We start from the raw sequence: 7,998 nt of genomic DNA, 5'->3' as shown, positions 1-7,998 counted from the left end.
CTTATCTTTGGCAAGCTCCTTCGGTTTTTTTCACTGTTTTTTTCCAGATTCTTTTTCCGTTATTTTTTTTTTTTTTTTACATTCTGCTGACCCTCGTTCTTTAAATGACGCTATCCCGAGGAGGACACCTAAAGGCGAGCCGTATGGCCTCATCTTTGGCAAGCTCCTTCGGTTTTTTTCACAGCTTTTTTCCAGATTTTTTTTTTTTTTTTACGTTCTGCTGAGCCTCGTTCTTTAAATTACGCTATCCCGAGGAGGACACCTAAAGGCGAGCCGTAATGGCCTCATCTTTGGCAAGCTCCTTCGGTGTTTTTCACAGTTTTTTTCCAGATTTTTTTTACGTTATTTTTTTTATTTTATTTTATTATTATTTTTTATTTAACGTTCTGCTGACCCTCGTTCTTTAAATTACGCTATCCCGAGGAGGACACCTAAAGGCGAGCCGTAATGGCCTCATCTTTGGCAAGCTCCTTCGGTTTTTTTCACAGTTTTTTTCCAGATTCTTTTTCCGTTTCTTTTTTTTTTTTTTTTTTTTTTTTTTTTTACGTTCTGCTGACCCTCGTTCTTTAAATTACGCTATCCCGAGGAGGACACCTAAAGGCGAGCCGTAATGGCCTCATTTTTGGCAAGCTCCTTCGGTTTTTTTCACAGTTTTTTTCCAGATTCTTTTTCCGTTATTTTTTTTATTTTTTTTTTTTACATTCTGCTGACCCTCGTTCTTTAAATGACGCTATCCCGAGGAGGACACCTAAAGGCGAGCCGTATGGCCTCATCTTTGGCAAGCTCCTTCGGTTTTTTTCACAGTTTTTTTCCAGATTCTTTTTCCGTTTTTTTTTTTTTTATACGTTCTGCTGACCCTCGTTCTTTAAATTACGCTATCCCGAGGAGGACACCTAAAGGCGAGCCGTAATGGCCTCATCTTTGGCAAGCTCCTTCGGTTTTTTTCACAGTTTTTTTCCAGATTCTTTTTCCGTTATTTTTTTTTATTTTTTTTTTTTTACATTCTGCTAACCCTCGTTCTTTTAATGACGCTATCCCGAGGAGGACACCTAAAGGCGAGCCGTATGGCCTCATCTTTGGCAAGCTCGTCCGGTTTTTTCACAGTTTTTTTACAGATTTTTTTCCGTTTTTTTTTTTTTTTTTTTTTTTTTTTTTTTTTTAACTTTCTGCTGACCCTCGTTCTTTAAATTACGCTATCCCGAGGAGGACACCTAAAGGCGAGCCGTAATGGCCTCATCTTAGGCAAGCTCCTTCGGTGTTTTTCACAGTTTTTTTCCAGATTCTTTTTACGTTATTTTTTTTATTTTATTTTATTATTTTTTTTTTTAACGTTCTGCTGACCCTCGTTCTTTAAATTACGCTATCCCGAGGAGGACACCTAAAGGCGAGCCGTAATGGCCTCATCTTTGGCAAGCTCCTTCGGTTTTTTTTACAGTTTTTTTCCAGATTCTTTTTCCGTTTTTATTTTTTATTTTTTATTTTTTACATTCTGCTGACCCTCGTTCTTTAAATTACGCTATCCCGAGGAGGACACCTAAAGGCGAGCCGTAATGGCCTCATCTTTGGCAAGCTCCTTCGGTTTTTTTCACAGTTTTTTTCCAGATTGTTTTTCCGTTATTTTTTATTTTTTTTATTTTTTTTTTTTTTACATTCTTCTGACCCTCGTTCTTTAAATGACGCTATCCCGAGGAGGACACCTAAAGGCGAGCCGTATGGCCTCATCTTTGGCAAGCTCCTCCGGTTTTTTCACAGTTTTTTTACAGATTTTTTTCCGGGTTTTTTTTTTTTTTTTTTTTAACGTTCTGCCGACCCTCGTTCTTTAAATTACACTATCCCGAGGAGGATACCTAAATGCGAGCCGTAATGGCCTCATCTTTGGCAAGCTCCTTCGGTTTTTTTCACAGTTTTTTTCCAGATTTTTTTCCTTTTTTTTTTTTTTTTTTTTTTTTTAACGTTCTGCTGACCCTCGTTCTTTAAATTACGCTATCCCGAGGAGGACACCTAAAGGCGAGCCGTAATGGCCTCATCTTTGTCAAGCTCCTTCGGTTTTTTCACAGTTTTTTTCCAGATTCTTTTTCCGTTTTTTTTTTTTTTTTTTTTTTATACGTTCTGCTGACCCTCGTTCTTTAAATGACGCTATCCCGAGGAGGACACCTAAAGGCGAGCCGTAATGGCCTCATCTTTGTCAAGCTCCTTCGGTTTTTTCACAGTTTTTTTCCAGATTTTTTTTCCGTTTTTTTTTTTTTTTTATTTTATACGTTCTGCTGACCCTCGTTCTTTAAATTACGCTATCCCGAGGAGGACACCTAAAGGCGAGCCGTAATGGCCTCATCTTTGTCAAGCTCCTTCGGTTTTTTCACAGTTTTTTTCCAGTTTCTTTTTCCATTTTTTTTTTTTTTTATACGTTCTGCTGACCCTCGTTCTTTAAATGACGCTATCCCGAGGAGGACACCTAAAGGCGAGCCGTAATGGCCTCTTCTTTGGCAAGCTCCTTCGGTTTTTTTCACAGTTTTTTTCCAGATTTTTTTTCCGTTTTTTTTTTTTTTATTACGTTCTGCTGACCCTCGTTCTTTAAATTACGCTATCCCGAGGAGGACACCTAAAGGCGAGCCGTAATGGCCTCATCTTTGTCAAGCTCCTTCGGTTTTTTCACAGTTTTTTTCCAGATTCTTTTTCCGTTTTTTTTTTTTTTTTTTTTTATGCGTTCTGCTGACCCTCGTTCTTTAAATGACGCTATCCCGAGGAGGACACCTAAAGGCGAGCCGTAATGGCCTCATCTTTGGCAAGCTCCTTCGGTTTTTTTCACAGTTTTTTTCCAGATTCTTTTTCCGTTATTTTTTTTTTTTTTTTTTTTTTTACATTCTGCTGACCCTCGTTCTTTAAATGACGCTATCCCGAGGAGGACACCTAAAGGCGAGCCGTATGGCCTCATCTTTGGCAAGCTCCTTCGGTTTTTTTCACAGCTTTTTTCCAGATTCTTTTTACGTTTTTTTTTTTTTTTTTTTTTTTTTTTTTACGTTCTGCTGACCCTCGTTCTTTAAATTACGCTATCCCGAGGAGGACACCTAAAGGCGAGCCGTAATGGCCTCATCTTTGGCAAGCTCCTTCGGTGTTTTTCACAGTTTTTTTCCAGATTCTTTTTACGTTATTTTTTTTATTTTATTTTATTATTTTTTTTTTTAACGTTCTGCTGACCCTCGTTCTTTAAATTACGCTATCCCGAGGAGGACACCTAAAGGCGAGCCGTAATGGCCTCATCTTTGGCAAGCTCCTTCGGTTTTTTTTACAGTTTTTTTCCAGATTCTTTTTCCGTTTTTATTTTTTATTTTTTATTTTTTACATTCTGCTGACCCTCGTTCTTTAAATTACGCTATCCCGAGGAGGACACCTAAAGGCGAGCCGTAATGGCCTCATCTTTGGCAAGCTCCTTCGGTTTTTTTCACAGTTTTTTTCCAGATTCTTTTTCCGTTATTTTTTTTTATTTTTTATTTTTTACATTCTGCTAACCCTCGTTCTTTTAATGACGCTATCCCGAGGAGGACACCTAAAGGCGAGCCGTATGGCCTCATCTTTGGCAAGCTCGTCCGGTTTTTTCACAGTTTTTTTACAGATTTTTTTCCGTTTTTTTTTTTTTTTTTTTTTTTTTTTTTTTTTAACTTTCTGCTGACCCTCGTTCTTTAAATTACGCTATCCCGAGGAGGACACCTAAAGGCGAGCCGTAATGGCCTCATCTTTGGCAAGCTCCTTCGGTGTTTTTCACAGTTTTTTTCCAGATTCTTTTTACGTTATTTTTTTTATTTTATTTTATTATTTTTTTTTTAACGTTCTGCTGACCCTCGTTCTTTAAATTACGGTATCCCGAGGAGGACACCTAAAGGCGAGCCGTAATGGCCTCATCTTTGGCAAGCTCCTTCGGTTTTTTTTACAGTTTTTTTCCAGATTCTTTTTCCGTTTTTATTTTTTATTTTTTATTTTTTACATTCTGCTGACCCTCGTTCTTTAAATTACGCTATCCCGAGGAGGACACCTAAAGGCGAGCCGTAATGGCCTCATCTTTGGCAAGCTCCTTCGGTTTTTTTCACAGTTTTTTTCCAGATTGTTTTTCCGTTATTTTTTATTTTTTTTATTTTTTTTTTTTTTACATTCTGCTGACCCTCGTTCTTTAAATGACGCTATCCCGAGGAGGACACCTAAAGGCGAGCCGTATGGCCTCATCTTTGGCAAGCTCCTTTGGTTTTTTTCACAGTTTTTTTCCAGATTCTTTTTCCGTTTTTTTTTTTTTTTTTTTTTTTTTTTTTTTTTTTAACGTTCTGCTGACCCTCGTTCTTTAAATTACGCTATCCCGAGGAGGACACCTAAAGGCGAGCCGTAATGGCCTCATCTTTGGCAAGCGCTCCTTCGGTTTTTTTCACAGTTTTTTTCCAGATTCTTTTTCCGTTATTTTTTTTTATTTTTTTTATTTTTTTTTTTTTACATTCTGCTGACCCTCGTTCTTTAAATGACGCTATCCCGAGGAGGACACCTAAAGGCGAGCCGTATGGCCTCATCTTTGGCAAGCTCCTCCGGTTTTTTCACAGTTTTTTTACAGATTTTTTTCTGGGTTTTTTTTTTTTTTTTTTTTTTTTTTTTAAACGTTCTGCTGACCCTCGTTCTTTAAATTACGCTATCCCGAGGAGGACACCTAAAGGCGAGCCGTAATGGCCTCATCTTTGTCAAGCTCCTTCGGTTTTTTCACAGTTTTTTTCCAGATTCTTTTTCCGTTTTATTTTTTTTTTTTATACGTTCTGCTGACCCTCGTTCTTTAAATGACGCTATCCCGAGGAGGACACCTAAAGGCGAGCCGTAATGGCCTCATCTTTGGCAAGCTCCTTCGGTTTTTTTCACAGTTTTTTTCCAGATTCTTTTTCCGTTATTTTTTTTTTTTTTTTTTTTTACATTCTGCTGACCCTCGTTCTTTAAATGACGCTATCCCGAGGAGGACACCTAAAGGCGAGCCGTATGGCCTCATCTTTGGCAAGCTCCTTCGGTTTTTTTCACAGCTTTTTTCCAGATTCTTTTTACGTTTTTTTTTTTTTTTTTTTTTTTTTACGTTCTGCTGACCCTCGTTCTTTAAATTACGCTATCCCGAGGAGGACACCTAAAGGCGAGCCGTAATGGCCTCATCTTTGGCAAGCTCCTTCGGTGTTTTTCACAGTTTTTTTCCAGATTCTTTTTACGTTATTTTTTTTATTTTATTTTATTATTTTTTTTTTTAACGTTCTGCTGACCCTCGTTCTTTAAATTACGCTATCCCGAGGAGGACACCTAAAGGCGAGCCGTAATGGCCTCATCTTTGGCAAGCTCCTTCGGTTTTTTTTACAGTTTTTTTCCAGATTCTTTTTCCGTTTTTATTTTTTATTTTTTATTTTTTACATTCTGCTGACCCTCGTTCTTTAAATTACGCTATCCCGAGGAGGACACCTAAAGGCGAGCCGTAATGGCCTCATCTTTGGCAAGCTCCTTCGGTTTTTTTCACAGTTTTTTTCCAGATTCTTTTTCCGTTATTTTTTTTTTATTTTTTTTTTTTTACATTCTGCTAACCCTCGTTCTTTTAATGACGCTATCCCGAGGAGGACACCTAAAGGCGAGCCGTATGGCCTCATCTTTGGCAAGCTCGTCCGGTTTTTTCACAGTTTTTTTACAGATTTTTTTCCGTTTTTTTTTTTTTTTTTTTTTTTTTTTTTTTTAACTTTCTGCTGACCCTCGTTCTTTAAATTACGCTATCCCGAGGACGACACCTAAAGGCGAGCCGTAATGGCCTCATCTTTGGCAAGCTCCTTCGGTGTTTTTCACAGTTTTTTTCCAGATTCTTTTTACGTTATTTTTTTTATTTTATTTTATTATTTTTTTTTTTTAACGTTCTGCTGACCCTCGTTCTTTAAATTACGGTATCCCGAGGAGGACACCTAAAGGCGAGCCGTAATGGCCTCATCTTTGGCAAGCTCCTTCGGTTTTTTTTACAGTTTTTTTCCAGATTCTTTTTCCGTTTTTATTTTTTATTTTTTATTTTTTACATTCTGCTGACCCTCGTTCTTTAAATTACGCTATCCCGAGGAGGACACCTAAAGGCGAGCCGTAATGGCCTCATCTTTGGCAAGCTCCTTCGGTTTTTTTCACAGTTTTTTTCCAGATTGTTTTTCCGTTATTTTTTTTTTTTTTTTTTTTTTTTTTTTTACATTCTGCTGACCCTCGTTCTTTAAATGACGCTATCCCGAGGAGGACACCTAAAGGCGAGCCGTATGGCCTCATCTTTGGCAAGCTCCTTTGGTTTTTTTCACAGTTTTTTTCCAGATTCTTTTTCCGTTTTTTTTTTTTTTTTTTTTTTTTTTTTTTTTTTTTTTTTTTTTTTTTTTTTTTTTTTTTACGTTCTGCTGACCCTCGTTCTTTAAATTACGCTATCCCGAGGAGGACACCTAAAGGCGAGCCGTAATGGCCTCATCTTTGGCAAGCGCTCCTTCGGTTTTTTTCACAGTTTTTTTCCAGATTCTTTTTCCGTTATTTTTTTTTATTTTTTTTATTTTTTTTTTTTTACATTCTGCTGACCCTCGTTCTTTAAATGACGCTATCCCGAGGAGGACACCTAAAGGCGAGCCGTATGGCCTCATCTTTGGCAAGCTCCTCCGGTTTTTTCACAGTTTTTTTACAGATTTTTTTCCGGGTTTTTTTTTTTTTTTTTTTTTTTTTTTTTTTTTTTTTTTTTTTTTTAAACGTTCTGCTGACCCTCGTTCTTTAAATTACGCTATCCCGAGGAGGACACCTAAAGGCGAGCCGTAATGGCCTCATCTTTGTCAAGCTCCTTCGGTTTTTTCACAGTTTTTTTCCAGATTCTTTTTCCGTTTTTTTTTTTTTTTTTTTATACGTTCTGCTGACCCTCGTTCTTTAAATGACGCTATCCCGAGGAGGACACCTAAAGGCGAGCCGTAATGGCCTCATCTTTGGCAAGCTCCTTCGGTTTTTTTCACAGTTTTTTTCCAGATTTTTTTTCCATTTTTTTTTTTATTACGTTCTGCTGACCCTCGTTCTTTAAATTACGCTATCCCGAGGAGGACATCTAAAGGCGAGCCGTAATGGCCTCATCTTTGGCAAGCGCTCCTTCGGTTTTTTTCACAGTTTTTTTCCAGATTCTTTTTCCGTTATTTTTTTTTATTTTTTTTATTTTTTTTTTTTTTACATTCTGCTGACCCTCGTTTTTTAAATGACGCTATCACGAGGAGGACACCTAAAGGCGAGCCGTATGGCCTCATCTTTGGCAAGCTCCTTCGGTTTTTTTCACAGTTTTTTTCCAGATTCTTTTTCCGTTTTTTTTTTTTTTTTTTTTTTTTTTTTTTTTTTTTTTTTTTTTTTTTTTTTTTTTTTTTTTTTTTTTTACGTTCTGCTGACCCTCGTTCTTTAAATTACGCTATCCCGAGGAGGACACCTAAAGGCGAGCCGTAATGGCCTCATTTTTGGCAAGCTCCTTCGGTTTTTTTCACAGTTTTTTTCCAGATTCTTTTTCCGTTATTTTTTTTTTTTTTTTTTTTACATTCTGCTGACCCTCGTTCTTTAAATGACGCTATCCCGAGGAGGACACCTAAAGGCGAGCCGTATGGCCTCATCTTTGGCAAGCTCCTCCGGTTTTTTCACAGTTTTTTTACAGATTTTTTTTCGGGTTTTTTTTTTTTTTTTTTTTTTTTTTAACGTTCTGCTGACCCTCGTTCTTTAAATTACGCTATCCCGAGGAGGACACCTAAAGGCGAGCCGTAATGGCCTCATCTTTGTCAAGCTCCTTCGGTTTTTTCACAGTTTTTTTCCAGTTTCTTTTTCCGTTTTTTTTTTTATACGTTCTGCTGACCCTCGTTCTTTAAATGACGCTATCCCGAGGAGGACACCTAAAGGCGAGCCGTAATGGCCTCATCTTTGGCAAGCTCCTTCGGTTTTTTTCACAGTTTTTTTCCAGATTTTTTTTCCGTTTTTTTTTTT

Source organism: Arachis ipaensis, chromosome B1 (assembly GCF_059453495.1).
Source record: "Arachis ipaensis isolate K30076 ecotype BB chromosome B1, ASM5945349v1, whole genome shotgun sequence".
NCBI lineage: Eukaryota > Viridiplantae > Streptophyta > Magnoliopsida > Fabales > Fabaceae > Arachis > Arachis ipaensis.
The sequence above is the reverse complement of the archived record's forward strand: the minus strand, read 5'-3'. Positions refer to the sequence as shown.